At 41.2% G+C, this 12449-nt stretch overlaps 1 pseudogene; it reads left to right on the top strand.

Annotated features, from left to right (window-relative positions):
* Window positions 1-2515: 2515 nt before the first annotated feature.
* On the top strand, window positions 2516-3202 carry LOC115063590 (annotated as a pseudogene).
* Window positions 3203-12449: the final 9247 nt, after the last annotated feature.

Genomic DNA, 12449 nt, shown 5'->3' with positions numbered 1-12449 from the left:
GAGATTTATTAATGTTGCCATCATTCCTTTGCTTGGCTGTTTAATTTTCTCTGAAACAAATATGTTATATTTATTTACTCTCAACTACAAAATTAAATTTTTAATTATTTCTAATTTAGTACTTAGGATACATATATGTCTCTTCATTGGCGTTCCTGTTTTCCATCTCAAACCTTGTAAACAGGATTTACAAGGACTCACTACAGCACCAACTTTGGCAAGAGCTTCCCTGGGATGTAAAGACTAACACTCAAGGAAACTGTTCAAAGCTTTCACCCAAGTTTATTTTAAAGCATAACAATATCCTTTATATGGGGATGAAGCCAATCCTTACACAAACGTAAACAGGTCCTTGAAAAGGAAAGTTTAACCATCTTGTAATAGAGGATGCACTACTATTCAAGCAGGACCCTCTCTCAATTTCCTTTGAAATGAGTCATCGTCCGTGGCAGCACACAGCTGGGAAGGAAGTTGATGCTGCTGGTCCACACACAATGTGCATGTCCTCATTAACCCATGTTTCAGTCTCTCACCTCTTCTTGGAAGATATCCGACTTTACGTTCTAAGAGGCTTTAAATTCAACATTCTCAATCATTTACAATGCATTCTAAGATTGCTCGTCCAAATACAAGCATGTGAGCAAACATCTTCTTTCCCACTAGCAAAAGATTATTTTTGATACATTTCAGGAACGGAGCCTCGGGGAGCTATTCTGTCAGGGTGATTAAAAATGGAAGCTAGTAGTTGTTGCTGCCATGGGAGAGTAATAACCAGTATAAACTCACCCCACTGGAGAAATAAGCAATGCCTTATATTTTATTCCATTCCCCTAAGATTTTATAGTCTATTAATGATCATTTACTGATTTTCAGTTAATATGGTTCTTGTAATTAAAACAAAACACCAAATATATATTTTCCTCCATAATTACTGTGTAGCATGATGGGATTTTGGTGCTACTGAAAAAAGATTTTTTTTTAAATCACCAATTGTATTTTTCAACACGTTAATCTCTGAAATAAATAATATATACACGCCAAATGGCTCCAAGCAAAGGCAGGGTAAATCTGAGAGCTGGCCTTCTGAGCATTAACACAATACTAAGAACAGTATAAATCTCATCTAGCAAGAAAAAAGGTAAGTTATTATAAACACCTCATCTGTAATACGTCTGTACAAAAGCAGTTTGAATATCTTTGTAGTCTGGTGATGGTTTAGGACTACGAGCAAAAACAACAACAAAAGGAGAGTTGGCTTTGGAACGTGAAGCAGGGCGGAACCTTTCTCCTCTCTTTCTGTCCTCAGGGGAAAAATGTTGTCAACTGTAAGCAACCTAACCTGCTCCGGGAGTGCTTGTCGTGAGTCTTCAGTTTGGAAACTGTATTGAGTGAGATTTGACTCTTACTTCAAGGTCTTATAACTAAGAGAGAAGATGAGTCATACATATAACACACAGAGAAACCTCACAAATAATGATACCAGTGAATCAAATCCATCTTTTTGATTGTATTTATTGAAAGCCCTGAGATACAAAAGAATAAAACTCAGACTTGAGTTGGAATACACAAGCGTTCTCACTGTTGTCCACTTCCCAACCTTTTAATGTATTTATGCTTCAAAGCCATCAGATTGAAGACAACATAGTTTGTGAGAGTAGCCTTAATAACTCCCTTGTCCAGGAAGCTTGCTAACCAGGATGCAAACTACTACAACCGTTGGTAATTTACTATGCAAATCACTACAGCCAATTGTAATTTTCTTTTCTTCCAACAAGATTACACAACACTCGCCATAGACTCGGTCTATAGGAAGTAGTAAAGAAGGCTAGCTTAGGAGATAGAAGATCATGATTTCACATAGAGATGAAGGATGGCACCAGAACCAATTGGAAGTAAATTATTTATCTACAAGCAAACTATACTACTGAATTTTTAAAAATAGATGAAAAAACTAAGTATTGTCTCCTTCAAATATATCTCATCTAAAGGAGTCAGGGATAAAATAGTACGTGTAAGAAAATCTGAAGAAAAAGTCCAAGGCAAGACATGATCGTTGAATTTTAATCACTACTGACTCTCCTGGTTGCCTTGCCAATTAAATTAGTTTAAAATGTCTTTTCTATCATGGAGGTTGTGAATGTTAAGGGGATATTTGAGAATGTAAATGTCTCACAAATTATGGGAAATAAATTATACATTTAATAAGTATGTAACAAGATATTTTTATCATGTATCAAGATTATTTAAAAGAAAATCTAAATGTGCTAATTTAGATGTATTGCCTGTGTGTGTATATCTGTGTAGTATGTGAGTGCCTGGTGTCTGCAGAGGCCAGAATAGGATGCTGGATCCCCTGGAACTGGAATTATAGATAGTTGTGAGCCACCATGTGGATGGTGGAATTGGGACCCAGATCTGGAAGAACAGTTAGTATCCTTAAGTACTGAAACATCTCTCTATGCCCTAGATCAATAATTAACAAAGATTTTTTTTTACTCATTTTTATACTGAAACTATGCCTCTAAGAATAATTTCTAAGAAAGTTATAGGACAGCAATGCAGATGCAAGATAGCAGCAACAACAGGCTTGGGAGCAAAAGACCCTGGAAATTTCTGACCTTTGGAAGAGCTGGCAGAAGGCCAGAAGGGCATAGGCTCGGTTAGCTGGGGTCTAGAGGAGGCTGGAGACCTGACACAAGATCGTTAGAGATGATAATTAGGCCTCCAAACACAATTTATAAAACCTAATACACAGCCTTACAACAGAAACATGAGCCACATAGAGAGAAGCACTCCATCTGTGAAATTTGTAACAAGAGTCATGAGCAGTGTGAAGAGGTCAAATGGAGTGGTAGTTCCAGAGCCACTGCAGTGCTGGCAAAGTGCAAGAATTCCCACAGCATCAAAATCGTCCTGCAGGAGAAGCTTGATAATGTCAAAAGAGAATCTATGGCAGCCGCCAGGACAGTTAGGCCAATTAGCCCAGTTACCTCCTCTGCCTGGTCCAACCCAATTCTTGATTTTCCACAGCAGTGAATTTTCTCCACATACTATAGACTTCAACGTACTGAAGAGGAAGTCCCACTCAGACTTCATCCTGAGACACTGTTACTGGTTTTTTGAAATACCTAAATCGTGCTTTATAATGTCTTCCTCTGTGCAGTGCAACATCTTCTGTCAAACGTATCCGCTGTCTGCTTAGTTGAACTGCTGGAATCAAGAAGGAATGTTCAAACTGGTTTCCTTTAGGAGCTGTGAGCACTGAAAACACAACTGTGAACGCATGTCACACAATCACCTGCTGCTGACACACAGCCTGGGTGTGTCTGCTTCGCTCTCCTACCACAGCTGCGGCCGGCACTTAGAATAGATTGGGAAGGCTTCAGGTAGCACCACGGGACTACTGCTGGCCATGGGGGTGTTTTGGCTGCACCTCTGCTTTCTTTCTTCTTCCCCACTCTTCCTCCCCGACCCTTGGCCAAAGCTTATATTGTAAACCCCCCACTCACTCTGGAATTGGCCTCCGGTGAGGTATTCAGGACTGCCTGTCTCTCCACCTTTATCAAGCAGAGCTACTTCCGAACCCTTCCTCCTCAACTTCCTTGTTGTTCATCACCACGAACGCTTGCTGTGCCCAGAAGCCATCAGATGAGGATGGGAGAACCTGGCCTGCCTCACTTAGCTCGGGACCACACTTGCTCACTTGCCACAAGCCTGAAGAAGGGAGTCCTGGCCCTCAGTTCTTCTGATCTCAGTCAATGGGCTTTGAGATCAGTACTCCAGGTGAACAGAGCAGTCACGGGGCGACTCAGACCTGCCAGAGCTCAGGGTCCTTTGTGGTTATGCCTAGAGAAAGGCGATGCGCGGAGAGCCTAAACACACTGGTTCTTAGATGGCTCCTTTTCTCGTCGTTTCGTTTTTACACATTGAAGAGATTTGAACAGAGCTCTTGTGTTATCCTGGCCACCCATCAGATGTGATGTGGAGCCTGACAGGTTTCAGTGTCGCTGCTTCCTCAGAGCCTCGACAGGGACCTGGAGGAGTTCTGTGCCACTGTGTCTTTAGATCGATGGGCCCCGCCTCTTGGCTCCTTGCCACAACCCCAACTCTGCTTAGGGCCACTGAATAGTGAAATGAGAATACCCAGTAAAATAAAAGCAATGTGTGGTGCTGAACAAAATTTGTAAAAGCAGAGACAACTCAACTCTATTTACAAATATGTTTATGAAAGCTTTATTTGCATTAATGTATGTTGAAAGCAATAATAAAGAGATGGAAAGATGTCTTAGCAGTTAAGGGAGTCTGCTGCTGTTCCAGTGAATTTGCCTTTGGTCATCCACACCCATGTTGGGAGGCTCACAATGCTTGTAGCTCGAGCGCCAGGGGATCTAATGTCTTCTTCTGGCCCCTGTGGTCCACTCATGTGCAATACACATACATATACACATACTTTTTAAAGAAGAAAAAAATTAATTTCCAGGGATGAGGGACAGCTTAGTGGACACAGCACTGATGTACAAAATGAGGACGTTCACTCAAATCCCCAGTATCCACATACAATCTGGGCATGACTTCTCATTTCTATAACTTAGGCGTTGGTGGATGGAGACAGGTGTATCCTAAGAGCTAGCTGACAGCCTAGCTTATCCAAAAAGTGTGACCTTCTAGTTTAACTCATGAAACTGTTTATCATTTTCCTTCTATATTCCTGTATTTTCAAACTGCTTTATTATAATTATAATTATTATCATTGGAGGTGAAATGTTGATTCCAATAATTTGCAGTGGGAGAAGATTATTGTCATATGTTCTATTTCGCAGACATGCTGGCTAGTTTCTTGAGGGCAAGAATTATGAAACTTACTTGTTTGGAATCATAATATGTACCATTATTCCTGAATTAAAAGGCCCACTAACACTTTTCCAAGCAACAAATAACTGCTAGATCTTTTTTTCATCCTCAATCCAAATAAGAAGAGAATTTTTTCTCAAACTATTTTGTTTTTAAACATGCAAAATCTCCTTTATGCGTACTGAATTATGATTCTAAAAATTAGGCTGTTGTAAGCAGTTTTGAAAGAGAATTAATAAAAAGTCGGTTTATGAAAACTGTGGGAATAGCCTGTGTAAAATCTGGCAGCGTCTGCTCCAGGAAGAGGGCCCGCTTCCAAAGAGGAAGTCTCTGTCTGTTTTCCTCATGGAGAAGAATAGCATCTCCTTTCATGAGAAAGTGAAGCGTGCTTGCGGTGCAGAGGGCTGAGTGCTTTCTACTGAAAACCCCATGCGGACCAGGGTGGAAGGCAGCACATGGTGGCAGATCCTTCTCCACTTGGTCCCATCTGCTTAGTGGCACTGTGCCTACCTGCCAGATGGTGTGCTGGCTTCCCAGGGACAAAGGCGCCAAAAGATGGCTTTAGAAGACAGCGTTACTACCACCCCTTTGGGTTTCCTGCCTTGCTAATAACTCACCAGTGTTGATGACCCTGTCCTACTGCCATAGATTTTTAGAGTTTCAAGAAACGCAGTGATTCCTGAGTCCTCTTGGTGGGCTGCTGGTTGGATTCCGATCTTTTAGGTGCCTTCAGAGGAATACCAATGCAAGAGAAAGAAAGACTGAGACCATCTAAGCAGCTGAAGTAGCAAACACCCACAGCATCTGCCTGATGACCCTCTGGGTCATCTGACTGTTAAATGAACAAGGGGAGGTGGGTATTGGCTGTGAAGCACTCTTTCCATTAAATAAATAAATAAATAAATAAATAAATAAATAAGTGGTTCAGTTCACTCAGGGAAGCTGGTCTCTAAGGTTGGGGTGTAACTCAGATTGTTTCCCTCTGATAATACAGGTCCTGGATTGGATCCCTAGCACCATACAAAGAACTATAAGAAGGGACAGAAAATGTGGAGGGGGGGGGAGGTCATGTACACTAAGAGAAACTCTGTGTGAAATGCACTCGCCTGTGGCTTGTGTTCAGCCAGGATTAGGGGACACAATGTGGAAAGCAGAAGAGAACAGCTCTCCAGCATCAGGCTGCAGTGGAGGCAGTTCCCAAGTGTGCAAGCCTGGGTGGCAGGCTTGTTGGGTAGTATACATGAAAGGGAGCAGCTGCAGATTTGGGAGTGGAAGATTCCATCTGCAGATCTGTTCCCCTGCATTCCCAAAGTCGCAAATGCCAATTGTCGGCTGTTGGTGTGTTCTTATCAGGAGCTCCCACATCCTAACTTCCTTCTAAAGACATTATCAGCCCATCCCCTTTCCTGTCCCGAGTTCCTCAGCTCACCTGAGCTTTTTCAGCTGTTAGTCCCTTATCAAAGCTGTTGAAGTAGATAAATAAGAATACAAAATGTTTCTGTTGAAATTTTTTAAAAAATGAAGATAAATCTTTTACACAAACATAGAATCAATGCAAACGCTACAGGGGCCACCCTTTTTTTAACAGAGTCTCCCTGTAGAGCAATGGTTGGCCCAGAACTCTCTATACAGACCAGAGTGGTCTTGAACTCAGTGATGCTCCTGTCTTTGTACCCATGATTTTACAAATAAAGGCATACACAGTCTCATCTGTCCTAACTCTTTATATGACCAGAGAAACCTCAAAGATGAATCAGAAAATATATCAGGAACCCGTTATATGAATGTTTTGAAAGCACAGAAGTAGTTGTTTATGTAAAATGTAAACACTGGGTTCCACAGGAGAGAAATGTTACATTTAGTTGTTCAGGGCTTCTGTGTTCCCATTACATAGAAAAATCATGAAGTCAAGCCCAAGCATATTCTGGAAGGTAGTAATTCATCCCGCAGTATAGGCTTGTTACTGGGATGTCCCAATGTGTCTGGGAAAGAATATGCCATACTCTCTATTGATGTATTTCCAAATTCTGAGTACATTGAAACACATATTCACGAGTTACATATACAATGCTCCTCTTTCAAGTTGTAGGTTGTTAGGCTAAATAAATAAATAAATAAATGCCAGATCCAGTTGTGGAATGCCTCTTCTCAAATTCTTGGCTGAGGACTCCTGGATCACCCCCCAAAACCCAAACAATATAAGGTATTGCCATTGCTCTTGGTTGTTCATCAGAACTTGATAGTAAAACTCTTTTGTTCAAGACTGCACACACACTGGCCATGGGACTTAGAGAAATCAAGTTGGTACAAACTTGGAGGCTTCTTCCCACCTAGCCAGCTTCCATAGTACCAGAAAGGTGCTGCAAAGGCTTCTATGGGAGAAAGTCTTAAACCATCTTAGCCAGCTCACTATCTTGCAAATTACAATAACAACCAGCTAGCTAAGCTGTACTCTTGTGTCTTAGTTAGGGCTTCACTGCCGTGAAGGGACAATATGACCAAGGCAACTCTTTATTTATAAGGGACAACATTCAACTGGGGCTGGCTTACTGTACAATCTCATCACGGCAGAGAGCATGGCAGAGCGAAGGCAGACACAGTGCTGGAAGAGCCGAGAGCTCTCCATCTTGATCCACATGGAGCAGAAGGGACCTGCTGTCTTTGACACGCAGCCAGAAGGCTCTGATTCCACACAGGGCAGAGCTTAGGCATAGGAGATCTCAAAGCCCACCCCTACAATGACACACTTCCTCCAACAAGGCCACACCTACTTGTAGAAGGCCACACCTCTTAGTAGTGCCATTCCCTGTGGGTCAAGCGTTGAAACACATGACTCTATGGAAGCCAAATCTATTCAAACCACCACACCCTGGGTGTGATAGAGGCATGGAATTAACCAATTATTTTCTGATTTGACATAAGCCCCATGCCACAGAAGGGAACTCATGCCTGGTTTTTAAAATCTGATCCCCCAACTAATCGCGGAGGTGCTCACAGTTCTGAGATGAACCTACTCCTGCTTTGCTAGCTGAACAGTTTTCAACTGCCTTCTAAATATGTATTTCTATACTCACAGATTAGAACAGCTCTCCATCGTCATCAGAGAAGTGTGTTTGTACAATGTACAGCTCTTAACACGGCTCACTGAGTGAAAACAGGGACATGACTACTTTAAGGGATGGGAGAGGAGAAGGCTTTTGTTGTAGATCCGAGGGAGAGAACCAACCGATGTATCTGGAAGAGTCCAGTCTGAACATGGCCAGCAGAACAGACCTGGCTATGAGAGAAGTGGGGTGGGGACAAGAGAAGGAGAGAAGAAAAGGGGAATAAAATAGGGGGCCAGGAGAGGGAGAAGAACCAAGCGGCTAAGGAAGCCAAGAGGACAAAGAGAACCAAGAGAGCTTGTGCCCGGAATGGCTTGGTTATATAGATAAAAGAGAAGCTTGGAGAAGGGAAGGGGAGCTCAGAGTCCAGAGAGGTTTAAGATAGGGGGTTGGGAGGTGAGAATTGCAGAGAGGAACCAGGACTCTATAACAGACACTCACTCAAGGTGCTAAGTGATCCTGGTGGGCAGCATCCAGTTTCATATGCTAATCAGCACCCCAGTTGTCTATTTATCCTGACTTTCTTTGGGACCTATTACTTCCAGCTAGTCAAAAGGCAGGGAATAGCTGTCTATGGAGTGCTCAGCCATACATCAGATATTGATATGTGCTGAGCCCCAGGGCTCAGGAAACACCACAGAAAATGTAAGAGTCAAAGGGAGGTGAGAGCCAGGGTTAAACAGCATCTTATGGTCATGACAGACACCTGCACCCAGGAACTCACAACAGCTGTGGATGACTGACCAGTAAACATTCCAGCAAAGATGGGGGGGCTAGTTCATGAAACCTCACTCCTAGTTGAGGAGTGACTACATTGACTGTGGATGGCAGCTGAGAGGAGAATCAGTTTTCATAATGATTTAGTGGCTGGTGCTATGACCACGCCTACATGGGTAGCACTAATTGAAGTAAGTGGGTTATAGGAAAGAAAAAGACAACATGAATCAATCTGTAAAGAGTTGTGTGAGGAGTGAGAACTGAATATATTTTAAATGCGTATATATGAAATTCTTAAGGAATAAATGAAAATATTAAAAGGGAATTCCAGTACAATTAATGACTGCTTGAAGATTTCATATACAGAAACACGGCTTCTTTTATAAAAAGATGCTTTTAAGAACATCAGGTGGCAAGGGCTGGAGAGATGGCACAGAGGTTTATTGCACAGATTGTTCTTTCAGAGGTCCCGAGTTCAATTCCCAGCAACCACATGGTGGTTCACAACCAACTATAATGGGATCAGATGCCCTCTTGTTGTGTGTCTGAAAACAGCTACAGTGTACTCACATAAACTAACTAAATACATCTTTTTTTTTTTTTTTAAAGAACATCAGGTAGCAATAAATCATACCTAAAGACTTTCTAGCTATAAACCTACACTTTTTGAGGAGTCTCACAAGATCTGCATTCACAGTAAAAAATGTACCTCAATACCCTTGTGCATTGGTTGTACCTTATCAATTGTAATCCTGTTCAAGGCACCTTCAGAGGCTCACCTATCAAAAGGAGGGAGAAGATGTTTCATAGCAACTGAGACATACCTTGCTTGAGAGTCACCAGAATGACATGTGTACTATGCCCCATAAGCATGCTTTTCCCTTGATAAACGCACATCCACACTTGGGTGTACTTTATACTTTCCCAGAGTACCTTTCTATTAACCCTCAGGCATAAACCTTTGTTAAGCTTTCTATCTGATCAAGGGGCAGGGGCTGAGGGCATCACCTCTACACCCCAGTCTACCCTATGGCAGATGAGTGGTAGGGTCAGCTCTCCTACACTAGTGCCATCAGATAAGGCTCACCCATACCCTCACCATCAGGGCCAGCTCCATTGTGGTGCCTTGGGATGGATTGCTTAAACCCAGTGCAGAGTCAATAATGACTGATGAAGAAGGTGGGTCAATGAAGATGTGAACAACACACAAATTCCCTTATGATTTTGGGAAAAACAATATTCAAAAGAGACAAAATTTTAAATATTAGAAAGCAGTTACTATGTAGGCATATTTATATTTAAATGCATGCCACATGTTAAGATCTATGCTCCATAAAAGTGATATCACTGGGAATAAAACATTTATTCCCATACTTATATGAGGAATTTCAGCATCATTTCTTTTATTCCCAAGGGAAGTAAAGCTTCATCAGACAGGACTGCCTAACTCTGTACAATATCATCCAAAATAAAACAATAGCAAAAACAAAAACAAAACAAAATATAATACTCAAGAAAAGACATTATAAATTAAATCAAGCTAGGTATTTTTCCATATAAACATTTTTCTGTCTTCTTGGGACTCTTGTTCATGGCAAATCCAAGTTCCCTAATGAGGCTACACTGAAATATTCAGAGAACAATGCTAAACATTTCCCTTTTGTGTTTCTTTTAGTCTTTTAGATTTAAGATAAAAAAATATATAATCTTTCCCACTGAGCTGGATTTTTCTTTGACCCGAATGGACGATAAATTCCTTCCTGGAAAGGCGATTTCTTGCCCTTGACTCTCTTCCCCGTTGTTATAATCATTTGTGAAAGAGATTAAGAAACACCTTTGACACTGGCCTGTGGCTTTCAGATTGCAATGTAGCTATTCTTCTCCACCCTGAAATCTGAATGAATGAGCTACTAGCTTGCTGGAAGAAAAGAAATCCACATTTAAAAGCAAGCAAGCAAGCAAAGGAACAGGGCTGGGGGACTGTTGGAAAGAGCAGGAGACTGTAATCTAGTTAGTAAATAATACTGCAAACCAGGGAACAGTGTAAGTGAAAAGAACAAATTGGTTGGCCTGAGGAGATTTCATAAAAATTTTGGCATTGCACAGTGGGAAAAGTCGCCTTGCCTATTCGCATCAGCTAAAGCATTTCTTGCTACATTTTTTTTTTTTTTTTTAAGAACAAAAATGAGAGCAAAGTGGAAGGTTTCTGGGCAGAGTTCTAATGGACTTGTTTGCTGTGCGATTCATTGCTTCGCCCTATGTAAAAGCATTCTTTTCAGACGCCAGGGAACCAGGTAAATTACCTAATTCACCTCAGCAGATTTTCATGTGCAAAGAAAACATGACAGAACATTTCTTAAGAACCGTCAATATTTATCTCCATTTGTCCAGCAATGTAAGTTGATTTGCTCATTAAACTACTTCAATTTCAAAATATTCATATTAGCTTAAAATGTATAGAAAAAAACCCTACAATCCAACACCTAAAAACACTGAACATTGTGATGGTCTTATATAATTTTAGTGTCTACCTATGCAAAGAACAAGCATACATATATAAGCCCATGTCAGCAACCATGAAATATAAGAAATAGAACATAGTGGATCCACTAGTTTTATTTGGATGTTCCCAAATTCCTTCTGTGCTGGGAAATGGCCTCCACACAAACACACGAATGTGGATACCCACACATGCGAGTATACACATGTGTGTGTAATAGATCTGCCTTAGAGACATGTGCTAACAAAAGTTCCGAGGAATCTCACCTAGAGAATCTCCTCATTATTAAGGGAACTGGGGTTTCCTGTCAGGATTCTCAGTCTCCTTAATTAAAAAAAAAAATTAAGAACAGATTTAGGAGGAAGCTTAGAACAATTTATAGAATGTAAAAGAACCCCTCGCTGCCATCCCAAGCAAGCAAGCTGTAGATCCCAGTAGCTGTCTGAAGGAAGAGGAGGACCGGCAAAAGAAATAAAGGCTTATGCTCATGATTTAAGCTCAGAGGTTTGATGACCAACAACAGGGCAAAAAAGGTAGCGTCAGAGAAAGAGTTAAGAAGCCCAAAGTGCCAGAGGAGGCACACTTGTACTTTGGCCAAAATATGAAAGAAAGAAGACAAAGGAAAGGTTAGGCTTTACCAAGTCAGAATTCTGAACAGTGAACAGATCTAACAGAACCTTCTGGTGGCAGGGATACTAGGAAGGAAACCTGTGCTTTTTCATTAAGGGACAAAAATGTATCCTTTTAGCAAGGCTTTAAATGTATCTGCCCCTTTGAGAGGTGGTCTCTAAGCCAGGTGACTGACAGTTCCAGCTGAATTAATTCTTAAGGCAAGAAATAATGGTGTGTTATATCTCGCACCAAAGTCAGAAGTAAATACTATTCTTTTGACTAGGAAAAGATAACTTTGCCCTAATATGCCTAGAAAGAGTCCTGAGTGAGGCTATAGTAACGCATATACCTGCATACCCTCTATGTTTGAATTACAAGTTGAAAACAGAAATTGGCATTAAGGCTTCTGAAAAAATTATGGGCCTTGTTTTGAAAGTAAAAATTACTCTTATTTTAAAAAGTACTCAATACAAAATGAAAAAGAATGAAAAGAAAAAAATTAAAATTTCAAGTCTGGCCGGGCGTGGTGGCGCACGCCTTTAATCCCAGCACACGGGAGTCAGAGGCAAGAGAATTTCTGAGTTCGAGGCCAGCCTGGTCTACAAAGTGAGCTCTAGGACAGCCAGGGCTATACAAAGAAACCCTGTCTCAAAAAACAAAAACAA

Source organism: Mus pahari, chromosome 3 (assembly GCF_900095145.1).
Source record: "Mus pahari chromosome 3, PAHARI_EIJ_v1.1, whole genome shotgun sequence".
Taxonomy (NCBI): domain Eukaryota; kingdom Metazoa; phylum Chordata; class Mammalia; order Rodentia; family Muridae; genus Mus; species Mus pahari.
Note: the sequence above shows the minus strand (reverse complement) of the source record. Positions and strands in the feature narration are given on the sequence as shown.